Source organism: Brachycentrus maculatus, unplaced genomic scaffold (assembly GCF_059751285.1).
Source record: "Brachycentrus maculatus isolate JH-2025_06_01 unplaced genomic scaffold, ASM5975128v1 h1tg000192l, whole genome shotgun sequence".
In the NCBI taxonomy this organism is placed as follows: domain Eukaryota; kingdom Metazoa; phylum Arthropoda; class Insecta; order Trichoptera; family Brachycentridae; genus Brachycentrus; species Brachycentrus maculatus.
In genome coordinates this window covers 75962-93043 of record NW_028280943.1, presented here as the reverse complement: position 1 = coordinate 93043, position 17082 = coordinate 75962, and positions in this window count along the sequence as shown.

Sequence of the window (17082 nt, the reverse complement as noted above, 5' to 3'; positions counted from 1 at the left end):
GGCTGCCAGAGCTTTAAATTTATTTTACCCACAATGATTTTTAATTTGTCCGCGCACCTAACGAGGATTTTTAATTTTTCATCCTGGCACCCCCACACGAATGACGCTTTATTCCGTTGATTAACCCTCGGCGCGGGAATGGAGGAAAAATATTTGAATGCGTAATGAAGATATCTATTTAATGAAAATAATTGTTTAAAGCCCTGTCGTCAGCGAAACAAACTTTTATTTATTGCCTGTTTAGCATTTTATATTGGTGTTTTTAATTGATATCACCCACCAACGTGAAAGTATACGTTTTTTACATAAATGTACCATATAATAGAAAAATGAAACTAAAAATTGTATTTTCAATATATGTTTTGCTAAGTTTATACCACTATTTGATTATTTTTAAAGGAATAACCCGCAAAGCCTCTATTTGAGGCTTGTCTGTAGGAATCGAACCTACGACGCTAGTTTCGCAGTCGAGCGTCTACCCGACTACGCCACAGCGTCTGTCATAAGTGTAATAAGTGGTATTTACTTAATTTGGTATGTGATAGTGTTATTTACTTGATTTAAAATAGTGGTATTTATAAAGTAAATAATAAATTTAAAATGCATTGATTTTACGACAAAGTGACTGCCGAATCAATTAGTGAAATAGTATGTATTTTCTGTACCGTTTTTTTCGACATTATTTTAAACATAATAAATTTTTTCTGTGGCACAGAAAATGCAAAATAAAGAAAATAGAAAGCGAACGTTTGTGATATGTATAAATGTAAATTTTACAATGCTTAAGAAGCAATGAAAAAAGTTAAAACCTATGTAACAGTAATGCAATCGAAGACATTAAAAATGCTAAGAGACAGCTGCTGTCAAAAAGCACGCTGTCCACCATAAGCCTGTGTTTCTATTATATTCAACAGATGGCGCTGCCATTACGGTAAAATATTCCGATCCTTACCTGACCACTTTCAAGTACTTGACAAACTTAATCGTGCCAAGTTTTGCTTGGTCTTCTTTGGTCTTATTTCTAAGTACGTTCGTCTTTTAAAATTGTTTGGCTGTTTTTATTCACTCATTCGATACACACGCCAAAACCATCTCGACAAATCACTCTATATTTTATCAATAATGCTTATCTCAGCCTTGCATTCTTTGTTTATATCATCATTCGAACATCTATCATACATCGTTTTGCCGCACTGAGAGGTTACATTTCAATTCCTTTCAGTCTACTTTCATCCTTCTTTTGCCAAATCCATGCCTCACTTCTGCACATTAAGGTAGGAAATATGTTTAAGAACCATATATTATAATTGTGTCGCCTACTTTCAAAATCCGCCAGATCCAATTTTGAAAGATTTTACAATAACTACTCTATCGGAATGCCAATTGCGGGTTTTGTTGTTTAAAATATGCACATACTTAAAAACCCTGCTAAAAAATACTTAAAAACAGCGTTGTATTTCAAATTCTGCTATATTCATGAAACATGCCTTCTGACCCATATAGGCCAACCAGAGAGCGGGGACATGTCAAAAATTAAGATGACGTCATTATCGGTTTGTGTCTCGTGTTTTTTTGTCAAATACTGAATAATTTTCTTTAAAAAATGGGAATATTCTCTATTTCATAATATTTTATCTACAGGTAGACAAATCTAAAACATAAATGTCACACGGAGAATTTTGAATTTTTTGTAAAATCGACTTACATGGATCTAGCGGATTTTGAAAGTAGGCGACACAATTCATTATTTGGAGACATTACTCCTTTGTTAATGTATGTATTAATCAAGTATTCATCACGTTTAATTATAAAGTCGTTATATGGAGAATATCTCGTATTGTTTAATCTTAAATGAAATCGTGGATTACGTTATTTTTAATCTTATTCTCTTATTCTCAAAATTATCTCGGAGGATTTGTCATTAATTAAGTCGTAGAACGTCGTCTTATATTATAAAAACAAATGAACATACACAGGTAGAAATGAGCCGTGGAATTATGAACACAATGGTGGGACATTAGGGTGGATCGAACTAAAAGACACAAAGATAACATAAGTTATACGAGTTTTGAGACAACATTTTGAGTGTGTTCAAATACTGAATTATCTCTAATTATAGGAGTTGTTTTTCATATTATTTTTTCGCATCTCAACATAGATGAAGGAGAATATGGAAGGATTCTTTTTTATCTGCGTTGAGATGTCAAAAAATAATATGAAAAATAGCTCATATAATTGGAGCAAGCTATACTCGTATACATGTTTATATTATTTATTGTTTCGGAATAAACTTTGCGGTAAGACATGATTTAATTGATTATTTGTAATATTGAAACAACTAGTTTAGGATGCTACGATGCTTCCATCGACGGGTTAGAATATTAACTCTCTAGCTTCCGAAACTAGTCGTCATGATACTAAAGTGGTAAAAACAGATGTTTTATTTATAATTTTATTAATATTTATATATATATATATATATATATATATATATATATATATATATATATATATATGTATATATATAAATATATATATACATATATTTATGTATATATGTATATATGGAACATATTGGACGTAATGAACGATTTGGTAATTTAATATTTTGAGAAAACGATCCACTCTAATGGACTTAACATTTTCATTCTCTCGTTTTTAATTGAATTAAGCAAAGGAAATTACTCTAACGTAAGATATTATCATATTTCCATTCACAAGAATTAGACATTAGTATGATATCTCCGTACTTGGTTGAAAACAATCTCATTATACGTACGATAAAATAATGAACAAGTAAAAGGTAGGACTGAAAACTTCTATGAAATTCTTCTATGAAACTTTTTTTTTCACACGACCAAGGATTTGATTATTTTGTTCTATGAAAATCCAAAAGGCTTTTCAGTTAGACATTTTTTAATTTTTTTTTTTCAATTTTCATTTATTCAAAATATCAAATTTCATTGATTTGTCTACCGATTGCTTGTTATGCTTTGTACTATATACAATACATTTTTGTATATATATTTCATCTACGTTAAAAGATAAAAAAAGTTAAATAAAAAATAATTTTTGTTAATTAATTTTATTAAATCTTATTTCTAATGGAAAAAAGTCATAGTTATTGATGTTTTGTTTATTTATGTAAGTATATACAATATATATATATATATATATATATATATATATATATATATATATATATATATATATATATATATATATATATATATATATATATATATATATATATATATATATATATATATATATAAACATATATATATATATATATATATATATATATATATATATATATATATATATATATATATATATATATATATATATATATATATATATATATATATATATATATATATATATATATATATATATATATATATATATATATATATATATATATATATATATATATATATATATATATATACATATATATATATATATATATATATATATATATATATATATATATATATATATATATATATATATTTATATATATATATATTTATATATATATATATCTGTATATATATATAAATATATATTGTCTGCCTCCGTAGTGTAATGGTCAGCACGCTCGGCTGCCGTTCTGGAGGTCCCGGGTTCGATTCCCAGGGGGGGTCAAATAAATATAAGTGATTTTTTCACTGTAATATTTATTCAATATTACCCTGGACTGGTACCTGAAGCGGAGGGCTGATCACCTTTCCTTCATGTGTAAACATAATGTCGATCAAGATAACACTGCGTGTATCTATGTATATGACGTGTATATGACGCAGTGCCCTATGCACCATTGGGGTGCGGATGAGGGTTTTATTATATATTTTTATATATATATACATATATATATATATATATATATATATATATATATATATATATATATATATATATATATATATATATATATATATATATATATATATATATATATATATATATATATATATATATATATATATATATATATATATATATATATATATATATATATATATATATATATATATATATATATGTATATATGTATTATTTTTTTTCAATACATATATTTTTTTAAATTATTTTTATTAGATCAGATTTCTAATGGAAAAAAGTCATGGTTATTGATGTTGTGTTTTTTGGAAAAATAAATTTTGGTATACATCCATTTAACCTTTTTTGTATTTGTGTTACGCAACAACTAAATAAAAACTCAGTAATAAAAACTTTAAACTAATAAAGTTTTGCAATGGAATATTTTCTTTTTATTGCAATATGGCGGTCAGTTATACCTGCTGAAAATGGTCTTCTAATGCGACAACTTGAAATGAAATTCTAAGCTTATATTTCGAATTTCTTTGCAATTGAGTTTCAACATTTGAAGCGATATATTTGCGCACGACTTCGACATGAATGGCAGCAACAAAACTTCAACATCGCAAACAAAGTCCTGACAATGTCGGGAAATATGAGACCGGGAGAATGTTAAATACATATCGCTCACTCCTTTCAACAACTTCAAATATCAAAAATCGTCAATTTTCAGTTGTGCATGTTTGCGGAATGCCCAGAAAATTTACTATATCCCAGCAAAAGCGGCATATTTTTAACATAATATTTACCCGCTACAGGCAGAACGTGTTGTTTTTCCATTTTAAAGAAAAGGTATTGTTTAATTATTTTTTGAATGTACTAAATATTTTTCAAATGGTGAAAAAATATTCAGGTTTTACATAAAAAGATATATTGGACAGTAAATAGTTCAATAAGTGGCTTGATATTTCTTTTTAATACATTTTATTTTATTTTTAAACTTTAAAAACGATCTCCTGAAAAATCAAGTATTTTGATATATGACGTTTTTGAAAGGAGTGAGCGATATGTGTTTACTGTCTCAAAACATTTTTTGTTAATATGGTGACATCTGTACAAGATGCTATGTGACTTACGTCACCAAATAGTATTGATTTTGTATGATATCACAAGATTTTGTGAGTCGGTTGATTAAATTCACATATGAGTCTTTACTAGGGATGTGATGATCTAGTTTTGACTAATTTATTCCATAAAATGTTTTTTTTCCGATTTTGAAAAGTCATCGAATAATTAGTAAGGTTATTTATAAAATAAATATCCCAAAATGAGGATTAATTGTATCAAGCTTAGCTCAGTTGGTAGATCAGCGGATGCGACATTCAAAGATCCCGGATTCAAGTCTTTACTTAAGTAGGCAATTATTGTTTTATTAATTGATTCGGCAGTCACTTTGTGGTAAAATCTATCCATTTTTAATTTAACTTTTACTTAGTAAATACAACTTTTTCTTGAAATCTATTGTGACACGTGTTTGGATGCTTTCCGCAACATTTTCAAATATTGAAGGTCGTTACAATACATTTTAGCAAATAGTGATATTTAACTAAGTAAAATGTAGATTTTAAATTATTATTTGTTAAATATATGAGAATAATTATTTCAAATTGTCATAATGTAATCATTTACTTTTTTAATGTTGATAAGTAATTAAAAATAGCCTTCTCAATTGATCATTCTAAATTAATAAAATTGAAAAAATGGTAACGTCGGCGACTAAAAAGGTACGTTCGGAAATGTTCCTGAAATGGGTCCTGAAAACCATGAAAAGTCGTGAAATTTAAAAAATAAAAGTGTTTAAATTCCGATTTTTTGTCCTAAATTCCTGAAAACATTTCTCTGATCCGATGGTATTTTTTTTCACTATGTATTTTTTTTAAACTAACCTTATTTACACCCAATAGCACTTTTATCTTGTATATTGGTCAATAATTATAAGGTGTTTCAGTATTCCTGTTTTCTACAATAGATCCCGCTAGACAAAGCATTTGAAATAAATTAAAAAGAGTAAAATCAATGTCCCAAAATTTCTTACTTGGCTCATTCCAACGCCACGACTATAGAAATATAATCCTGAGTTTTTAATTGATTGAGATAAATTCTTCTTCATCTTCTTCTTCTTTTTCTTGGTGAAAGCCTTGTGGCCTGTTTTTAAGGGGGATCAGTCTCCTGCGATGTCAATTCTTAGCTGTCATTTTATCTTTTTAGTGGTCTGCCCGGGAGTCGTCCAAATTCGAATTCAGACAAATTCTGATAGAACGATATATCTTTTTTAAAGTTCTGATAATGAAATAATAACGGGAAACACAATTTTCTCGGGTACCCACAATTTAAAGGTAAAGCAGAATTTTAACGAGCTACGTACATTTTTCTCGTTTTTTAATTTTATTACCTTGGCGTATTAATTACTTTTTCTTTCGGTAACATTGCTCCTTCGTACTACCGTTTTTTTTCGTTATAAGGGCGTTTGTGCACTATATGGAATTTTAGCGTCCGGTACTTCAGTTAGCATATAAAATAAATGATTGGCTTGGATTGACTTGTGCTTTTGTTTTTCTTTCTTTGGATCGATATGCTCGATCGGTGCGTGATAACGTTGCGTGTAAATTCGATCACGTTTAACTGTCGTAGTCGCTTTTATTTTTCAAAACTGCACTGCCGAAAGGTAAAATTCCGTGTAGTGCACAAGCTGCCTAGAGTTATTTCACCGAAACACAAAAGTTTCTAAGAGAGATTGTATTCCTAATAAAAAACGATTTCTGAATTTTCGCGGTGTTCATATTTTATAATTAGGAGTTAAGTACTCTTTCACCTTAAATTACTAATCAGAAAAGAATTTTAAAACTTGTTTTATCCTCAAGGGACTTGTACATTAGTTATTTCTCAATTAACACAAGTTAGTTCGAGCTGACCACCTCAGTCGGTTAGCGCGTTCGGCTACCGTGCTGGAAGCCCCGGGATCTATCACCCACTCCTTTCAACAACGTCATATATCATAAATCGTCAATTTTCTGTTGCGCATGTTTTCGGAGTGCCCAGAAAATGTACTATAGCGGCATATTTTTAACTTAATATTTAACCCCTAACAATATTTAATATTTAACAGGGCAGAAAGTGTTGTTTTTGCATTTTGAAGAAAAGGTATTGTTTTTTTTATTTTTTTAAAATAAACTTAATATTTTTCAAATGGTGAAAAAACATTTAGTTTTTACCGAAAAAGATTTGTTGCACAGCAAAAAAGTTCAAAAAGTGGCTTGATATTTATTTTAAATACATTTTATTATATTTTTAAGCTTTTAAAAACGATCTCCTGAAAAATCTAGTTTGTTGATACTTATATGACATTGTTGAAAGGAGTGAGCGATATATACAGTAGCAAATTTCTCAACTGATGTCGCCACAATCAGCCGCCCTTCCAAATCAATGAAGTAATAACAAGCATGTGATAGGACTCTACCACCATTGCATTCAATACAAGTTTAAAAAATTAATGCAATATGATTGTTCAACAATGGGCAGAATGGTGAACGTTAGACAAGTGTTTAGAATGATTACTCAAGCCAGCCAAATGCCAGGTCGTAAGCCCTAGGCTGCTCAGACTTGCATCTTTCTTCGTATAAAAAATTATAGATGTTTAATCTCAAATTGAGATACTTATAACAAGCGAAAAAATGCCTGCGTGTTAGAAAAGTATGATTTTCGTTCATTTAACCTTTATGTTACACTAACTCATTAGTAAGTGCCATAAATTAATTACATGTTTTTTCATCTCACCATTTATTTTTTTTCTCAAATTCACATGGCGATATTGTACGTGTTATTTTATTTTATAACAGTTTAAAAAGGCTTGCGTCTTAGATAAATATGATTTTCATTCATTTTACTTGTAAATTAACTCATTAGTAAGTGCCATAAATTGTAGCTTTGTTTTTTAATCTCAACATTTATGTTTTTTTCTCACATTCATACGGTGATATTGCACGTGTTATTTTCATTTTATGACAGTTTAAAAAGACCTGCGTGTTAGATAAATAAGACACACATATCGCTCACTCCATTCAAGAACGTCATAAATCAAAATTCGTCAATTTTCAGTTGGGCATGTTTTCGGAATGCCCAGAAAATTTACTATATCCCAGCAGAAGCGGCATATTTTTAACATAATATTTACCCGCCACAGGGCAGAAAGTGTTGTTTTTGCATTTTGAAGAAAAGGTATGGTTTAATTATTTTTTTAAATAAACTAAATATTTTTTAAATGGAGAAAAAACCTTCAGGTTTTACTTAAAAAGATCTGTTGCACAGTAAAAAGTTCAGTAAGTGGCTTGATATTTATTTTTAATACATTGTATTATATTTTTAAACTTTAAAAACGTTCTCCTGAAAAATCGAGTTTTTTGATTTATGACGTTCTTGAAAGGAGTGAGCGATATCAGTGTCATAGAGTACCATAAATTAAACCTACGATTTTCGTTATTTTAACTTTTATGTTGTGTGTACTAACTCATATGATTTTCGTTGATTTAACTATTATGCTGTATGTATGCAGTAAGTGCCATATTTTAAATGTTTTTTAGTCTCACCATTAATGTTTTTTCTCAAATTCATACGGCGATTTCGTACGTGTTATTTTATTTTACGACAGTGGGAAGTTGAACGGCGTGCGTTTAGGGTAGGTGTGCTTTTTGTATATATAATATAAAGGGGGATATTAGCGAATGCGTGTCATTTGTACGCCCCATGTAGATTATACCGAATAATGTAAATTTAAACAAAGGCACCGACTGACCCATCTTTTGTGTAAATATTAAAGCCAGTCTACAGCCATTCTCTCTCCGATAGATGGGGACATATAAACACACACGACAACATGTGTTTATATATAACATACTAAGGGTGTTGTTTTAAAAGTATACAGTTTCAAATTTCTCATAATAAATTCATGGTGGCACCCGCCGTGTGGCATGTTGCCCCATCTTGTTGAAACCACGACACTGTCATATCAATGCCAGTCAACTGAGGTAAATCAGTAATCACGGTTCTGTAGCCCTCTCCATTGACCGTAGCAGTCTGGCAAGCATAGTCTTTAAAAAATATGAGCCAATGATTCCACCTACCATAAAACACACCAAACAGTGACTATTAATGGATGTAATGGCGTCTCGATGGCTTCTGGGTTTTATCTACTCCAAATTCAGTAATTCTGCTTATTGACATCAACAAAAAATGTGTCTCATAGGTGAACAAAATTTTGCGCTGAAAAAGAGGATCAAGCTGAATATTGTTTTCGACCCATCCACCGAGGCTACGACGCGCATAATGGTCATTCAGTCTATTCATAGTGAAATGGCAAAACGTACTGACTACAAATCAACTGTCAACTGTCAAATTGACAGGCTGTAGAAACAACGTTGCCAGTTATAAAACCGAACCTCTAAAAAAACACCCTATACAAACGTATATACACATATTAATTTCTCGCAGCCTTTGTTTATAATTATCAACGGACGAATTGCACGCTGAGCGAAAATTATTAGCGTAAACAAATTTCAGTACTGGATTTGATGGCTTTGAATAATGCCTGCTTTCATAGTTACTAATTAAAGCAAGTTTGGCCATTACACTTGTAGTGAAGACTTCGTATTTAATTCAGAAATTAGATAGAAACTTCGTAGTTATCGCTTGGGTGTATCCCATGTCTTGTATTCTTGATGCTGAGTTGAAAGATGACGCCATTCAAATAAATCCGAAAGGCCCATCAATATTTGCCCAGATACTGCTAGCCCATAAACAGTTTCAGCTTACACAAGACCATAGATGGCTCTAGTTTACTAACGTGTGCAGTATGATGAGATTAATGATATATGTAGGAGTTCCAAAAATTTGTGGTTGTTAGTCATGAGTAGAATGGTAAGTGTTGCACGTATGTGACTACAAAGAATACCCAGTACCCAGACTCCATAGTATTGAACTGGTTGGTTGGAATATATTGCTTCTTAGCAATAAACTCCCGAGCCGAGGGTATATTTTACAATATTTATTTATAAAATTCTATGAAAGAAAATTGTTTATTTATATATATATAAATATAAATATATATATATATATATATATATATATATATATATATATATATATATATATATATATATATATATATATATATATATATATATATATATATATATATATATATATATATATATATATATATATATATTATATTATCGCCGGGTTTTGTGTTTACCTAGTATTAAAAACAAAGCAACTTGGAAGTCCGGAAGATTACGCGGAACCCACTTTTTACACAAAACGTCGACCTATGGTTTTGAGGTAAGCCTTGAGAATTGAGCCCAGCAAAAAGGAGGCCAAACCCCCGTCAAAATCTTAAGGAAAACGCATACTATGTACGTTTGTGCCTCGGGGTCGATTTGACCCCCTGTCAACCCGCCTCAGATGCAAACTAGAAGGTTTAAGTGGATTAAAACTGGTGACAACCGAATCCAGTGTAAGTTTTCATGCGGAAACTGGATAGTCTACTATTAATAACAATACAGTAAAATTCCCTATAACGTTGAGATTATTATTATTATTATTAAACTATATCCGCTCCCTAGGTGGAGCATATGGAGTCCAAAAACTGTCACCAGGCTTTTCTGTCGGCTGCCAGCTCCCTTGCATCCTCCCAAGTCAGATCCGCCTCCCGAAGCTCTGACGAGAACTGCCGACGAATTGTCAGCAGTGGTCGTTCTGGGCGGCGCGAACCTGATGCCTTGTAAAAGAGGCAAGCTCTCAGGAGCATGCGGAGTACATGGCCAAGCCAACTGAATCGCCTTTTCTTGACGACAGTTGTCACCAAGATTTGCTGCGTCCTACGGTTTATCTCTTCATTCCTCACAAAGTCAAACCACCGCACGCCTAATAATTCTCCGCAGACACCTATTCTCAAAGCTTAGTACACGGCTGCTCTGGGCCCTTGTAAGGTGCCATGTTTCACAGCCGAATACATTATCAGAGCGAATGTCATATCGCTCACTCCTTTCAAGAACGTCATAAATCAAAAAACTTGATTTTTCAGGAAAACGTTTTTAAAGTTTATAAATATAATACAATGTTTTAAAAATAAATATCAAGCCACGTATTGAAGTTTTTACTGTGCAACAGATCTTTTTAGGTGAAACCTGAAGGTTTTTTTCTCCATTTTAAAAATATTTAGTATATTTAAGAAATTAATTAAACAACACCTTTTCTTCAAAATGCAAAAACAACACTTTCTGCCCTATAGCGGGTAAATATAAAGTTAAAAATATGCCTCTTTTGCTGGAATATAGTACATTTTCTGGGCATTCCGAAAACATGCACAACTGAAAATTGACGATTTTTGATTTATGACGTTCTTGAAAGGAGTGAGCGATATACGTGGTTCATTTTTAAAATTGTATTTTTACATTTTAACCAGCGGAAAAGGCTGAAATGAGTAATTAAAAATTTTAATACAATTTAAAAATATCAACCCCCTACAACGATCCCATTGATAAACACGGTACTTATCTCAACGTGATTGGGGGCTTTACTGTACTGATTTGTAAAACTTGTTATTTTATTAATGTTGTTGAAATAACAATAATAATAATGTAATGACTTAAAAAAACATATAAGACTCATCCCTACCTAGACTCCATGCCAAGGCATTTATTTTTTGTTTTTAATATATCTAATTTTAATTTTCTTAATATAATTTTATATATTTATTTTATTGTTTTAATTTACAAGTATCTACTTTAAAAACGAGTATCTACTTTATTAGAGAGGTAAAAACGTTATATTTGATTTTTTTGTATATTTACCAACTATTTTGTATTATTTAAATATGTATTTTGTAAAAAAAAAAAATAATAGAAAAAAATGATAATCGATTCATGAAAGTAACATTTCCTCAAATAAACAAATAAATATGATGTGTGTCGATATCATGGATGCAAAAAGTGGAACTAAATTTTTATTTCCCCAACTTATACATCATATTGACCTTCTTGCTTGGTGAGAAATACCTTTCTCTCAATTTATGTTTTATTTTTTTGTTTAGTAAAATTACTAAAAATATTTTTACAGCATTTTGAGTGTGTCCAAATACATGTTCACAAATCTGGATTATCTCCAATTATATGAGTTATTTTTCATGGTATTTTTTGACATCTCATCAAATGTAAGAGTTTCTAGTAAAAAAGCTTCTTTTCTTCTCACTAATAGATGTCTCTAGTGAAGTTCTAGTGATTCAAGAACAAGTTTTCTAAATTGGTTCATATATACATAGAACTTCCAAGAATTTTAGTAGTGTGGTTGTCAATAATAGGTAGAATTGGTGAATGTAACACGTGTGTAAAGTGATCACTAAAACTAGCCTATGACGGTCGTCAGCCCCGTAAATGCCCAGACTTCCATATTCTTCTTCATCTTTATGAGATGTCAAAAAATAATATGAAAAATATTTTTGTCTAGTACACAGTTCGGCTGTCCAAATTTAAAACACAGTAAGGGACATTTTTTGTAGTACGTTTTTTTGCATTTTTGGACTAAGTAGAGTTCTACTTAGTCCATAAATGTAAAAAAAAAACGTACTACAAAAAAATGTCCCTTGCTGTGTTTTAAATTTGGACAGCCGAGTTATTGTGTAGATAATAAAAAATCAAAGTTAATATTTCGGGACTCCAGAAGTTTCAAGAGTTTGAGTAGTGTGGTTGTCAATCATAGGTAGAATTGGTGAATGTTACACAAGCGTATAACATGGATTAATAATTATTATTTTTTAAATTAAACACTTGAATATACCACTTTAATGAGTTTTATTTATATATACGACTAGTTTCCGAAAACTTACCGATGTTTTCATGTTCTGATACAAATTAAAACTGGATTAATAATCATTATATTTCTCAAATCCTACGATTAATCCCATCATTAAAAAAACATTCCACCTCCAATATTGCTGGAACGTTCTGTGTGAAAATGTTTTCATGCATTATACCGGCGTCTCTGATGAAAGAAATCCAGCAGTAGTTTCAAACCATTGTAGTTCTAAATTCCGAATGCACCTACAACTGCATACCGACAGACAATACATCCTGCCACCGAACAAACGACTCGAAATAAATTACGTTGCCACTATTAGATCCGCATCCTAAAACCGATTCATCGCCGAGTGACTGCGCGCAAAAAGAGACAAAGGATTCTCACAGTGTACGATAAGTCGGCGTATCGATTACATGCGATTTTGATGAGTTTGTTACCGCACGTTTCAGGATTAGGATATCTGGTTTTGCTGTGGATTGGCGCCATCACAGGTGGTAACAATGACGGCAAGCCGGCGGCGAAACTCGTAACAAGCTCTCATTATTTCCTAACTTGTGTCTTGTGTCGTGAAATTCACCATTATGTTTGTATTTCGGTAGTGGTGGGATTAATCCGCCTTGTATTGAAAATCTCACTGTTCTGGAATTATAGAATAGGCTATTATCACTCGGGAGGATATCTAATTGAACATACTCAACCCATAAAGGATTGTGCAAGACTTGTTTTGTGTGTATTGCAACCGATATAAATAATATTTTCATTTATTATTTTCTCTTGCAAAATTCGCCTTCGTAAAAACGTTTTTTTCATAAGTTGGGAATGAATGACGTCACAGAAACTAATCCACACTACTGCTATTACAGTTCTATGATGCAGATACATAGAGGGATACGCCCCATAACTCACCCGATGACGTAAAATTTTATGACGTATAGCGGTGTCTGTTTTTCGTTTAATTCAAATACCTTACCAATATGATACCTTAGAATGTTACCTGTAGTCTTGTGATTTTTCATTTTAATTTATTAGTCAATAATAACACATCATGAGAATGATCCATTCTATGGTTTCTATCATTTTATGGTTGTTAGTATTACAGCAAAACCTCGATATAACAGACCTCTATTTAACGAAATTTGGATATAACGGACAAAAAATCCGCTCAATAAATATTATACGCATTTTAATGATTTTAGATAATTGATAATAAAAAAGCAAGCTTCATAAGTGCAAACAAAACCCTTCATTTTAATCCAAAGTAGGATTACCGAAAGCAAGCGCGTCGATATCAAATAGCAACGTCACTACATGACGAACGTCCGAAGACACAAAATAGAGTTTTATTTGTGTTTTGTACTGTTCATTTTTGGTATGTTTTATCTAAATACAGCTTTTCACAACAATGTTACACCTTCAACAGTAGAAATTCAATGTGGTTGGTAAGCAGTCGGAATAATCGGTATGTATGAAGAGTACGTTGAATATTTAAAGAATGTTTGCAAAAATAGATTGGTGTGGCGTTTTATTTTTCTACCTACCCATGTGAAGTGGCGTGATGTTATGTCAGTTAGTTAGTTAGTTAGTTAGTAAGTACCTTGTTTCCAGTTTTTAAATATTATGAAGTAATTAATTCTCCGTTAGTGGATTATTCGAGATTATTTTTATAGCTACTGTATAACAAAATACGAAGCCAGATACCGCCTGTACTTATCTGCGTAGGTACTTAATTCAACCATCCGGTTCCAAGTCTGTATAACTGAAGATTATTTCCGAATTACGAATTCTATCCGGACAAGATTAGTTAATATCTTTCCAAAGTAGGTATTTTCTCGACTTAAATAATAGCTGGAATCGTAAAATGGGAAAGTTATTCACTCATTTATGGTGCTGAGTAAATATCACTGTATTTAATAATCTTCCTAGGGGTTTAGGAATCTGGAATCGCAGCGCAGAAATATATTCACAGCGTGTTACTTTTAAAATGGACTGTATTGACGACATAACTCTTATTTATAAGCTTTTATTTGTTATTTTTTGACATCTCATCAAAGATGAAGAAGAATATGAAAGTCTGGGTATTTACGGGGCTGACGACCGTCATAGGCTGGTTTAAGTGATCACTTTACACACGTGTAACATTCACTAATTCTACCCATTATTGACAACCTCACTATTCAAATTCTTGGAAGTTCTATATATATATGTATGAACCACTTTTGAAACATTATTCTTGAATCACTAGAACTTCACTAGAGATCTATTGGTGAGATGAAAAGAATTATCAAATTATAAGAATTATCTTTTATCTGTTTATTCGAATGTATGTAACCATTTAGAATTCCAGTAGTGATCGTCTTTTTAAGAACAGTGTCCGTCGATGGTTGCTTCTCGTTGGAAGGGACAAGGTAGAAAGTGAATTAATTAAATTCCAGGTGCAATTATTTTATTTTAAAACCTTTATACTATAAATTGTTCTTATTTCTATTGTATGTAATGTATATAAGTAATCTAATAATTTAAAAAATAAAAAATTGTATTAACATGTAAGTATTTCGGCTCAACACAGGCCATGCCTAAAGAGCCCTAATACATGTAGGAAAAAAAGTATGTATCGTTGAAATAAATAAATGAAATAAATATACAGTACAATGACGGGAGTATTGCTAAAAAGTAATATCTTCCAACCAACCAAAAAAAGACCAGTGATATAGCTGTTTGCAATCAGAGGGTAAATAGTATTTGAACATTAAAAAAACATAAATTATCGCAATATATATCGCAAAACAAAATATACACATTACATTCATCCAGGGCTTTTTTCATGTAACGTGGTGGAACGGCGTTCCGACACCTTTTTTCACGATTTTTTTTAAAAATCTATTTGACGAAACACTGTTTGTGCTTACGTAATTACAATCTTTATTTTTATAATTCGTCAAAATGATAAAATATGGTGTTGTATGAATATTTAAGTGATATTTGACCATATTTGTTTTAGTGAAAAGCTTGACATGAAATGAATTCCGGGACCTTTTTCGTTCTAAAGAAAAGCCCTGCATTTATGTAATATTATGCAGGTCAGGTCACAAGGCACAGATAGCGGAGTCCCGTCTTAAAAACTGTTCCCTAAAACGACAAAGCTAGTACATAGATATTTCATTTCGGGGATAAACCAAGCACGTAATGGAAAATGCCCCCGGAGCACCATCCAATCTACAAATAAAGGAATCGATTCTGCAGTTTGATATACGTAAGTACCTACTCATAGACAAAAGTAGGGCAAGGGTACCTATTTAGGTATGTAATAAAATTATTCTCATCAACTTGCATCTTAATGATTTAAGAATATGAATACAAGTAAGTACCTACCCGATAATTGATAGTACCTACATAAAATAGAAGTACCCTCACGTTTTATGCACCTATCTACCTACTTCTCTAGAAAAAAATATAAAATATAACCCTTTAAACATTTGGGTAGGTACCAAAATATGTATATGTATTTTTTACCATTGTCTGCCAATATCAAATACCGAAGCAAGGGGAATCATAAGGTTCAGTTCCCTTTCCCAGAAACAGACTCGAACCCAAGACATTCGGATGTCGGATGTCGACTGGTCTACCGATCTAGGCAGATGTTATCTTAGTCGAAAAATTAATCATACCTTATCGAATGTAATGATCTTGAGACCTCTATTATATTTTTGACCAAACCTTACCAACCTTCTTTATTTAATCGAATACATAAATCTTTCACCATTGATGCTTAATGAACTTTTTACTTATTCAGTTTATCATAATATATATTTTTTAATAGGCAAATAAATCAATGGTTCAAAAATAATAATCATTAGTTTGTTTGTGAATGATTACTTAACAATAGAAATTATGAACATTTTGCTGTTAATCTTACTGCAGGTTTAATGTTACATATAAAGTTTGTAAATTATTTGTTTGGCTGCGTTATCTAGGTACTTTGGCAATGTTTTTTAAATTTATTATTTCATATTTTTATCGCATTTCTTAACGTCCTAAAGTGACTCTATGATTTACGCTTATGCAACACCACGTATGTGCATAACGCACGTACGTTTAGGTTCCAGCACTAGTGTTTTGGCACTTAAAAAATATTTATTCATATTTTTCGTGATTGAAATTTTTAGGCAACAATGCAGAAATAGCGGCAGTAGCGCCATCTACCAGTGAAATTTATAACAATTTAGAACCTTTTTATCAACGGTTATTAAATGTCGGTAAAAAGGCGATCTGCATATTGAGCAACGCGTGCGCAGTGCATATTTCCGTTATGTGCAAATGAGACACAAAACATAACCGCGAACAACT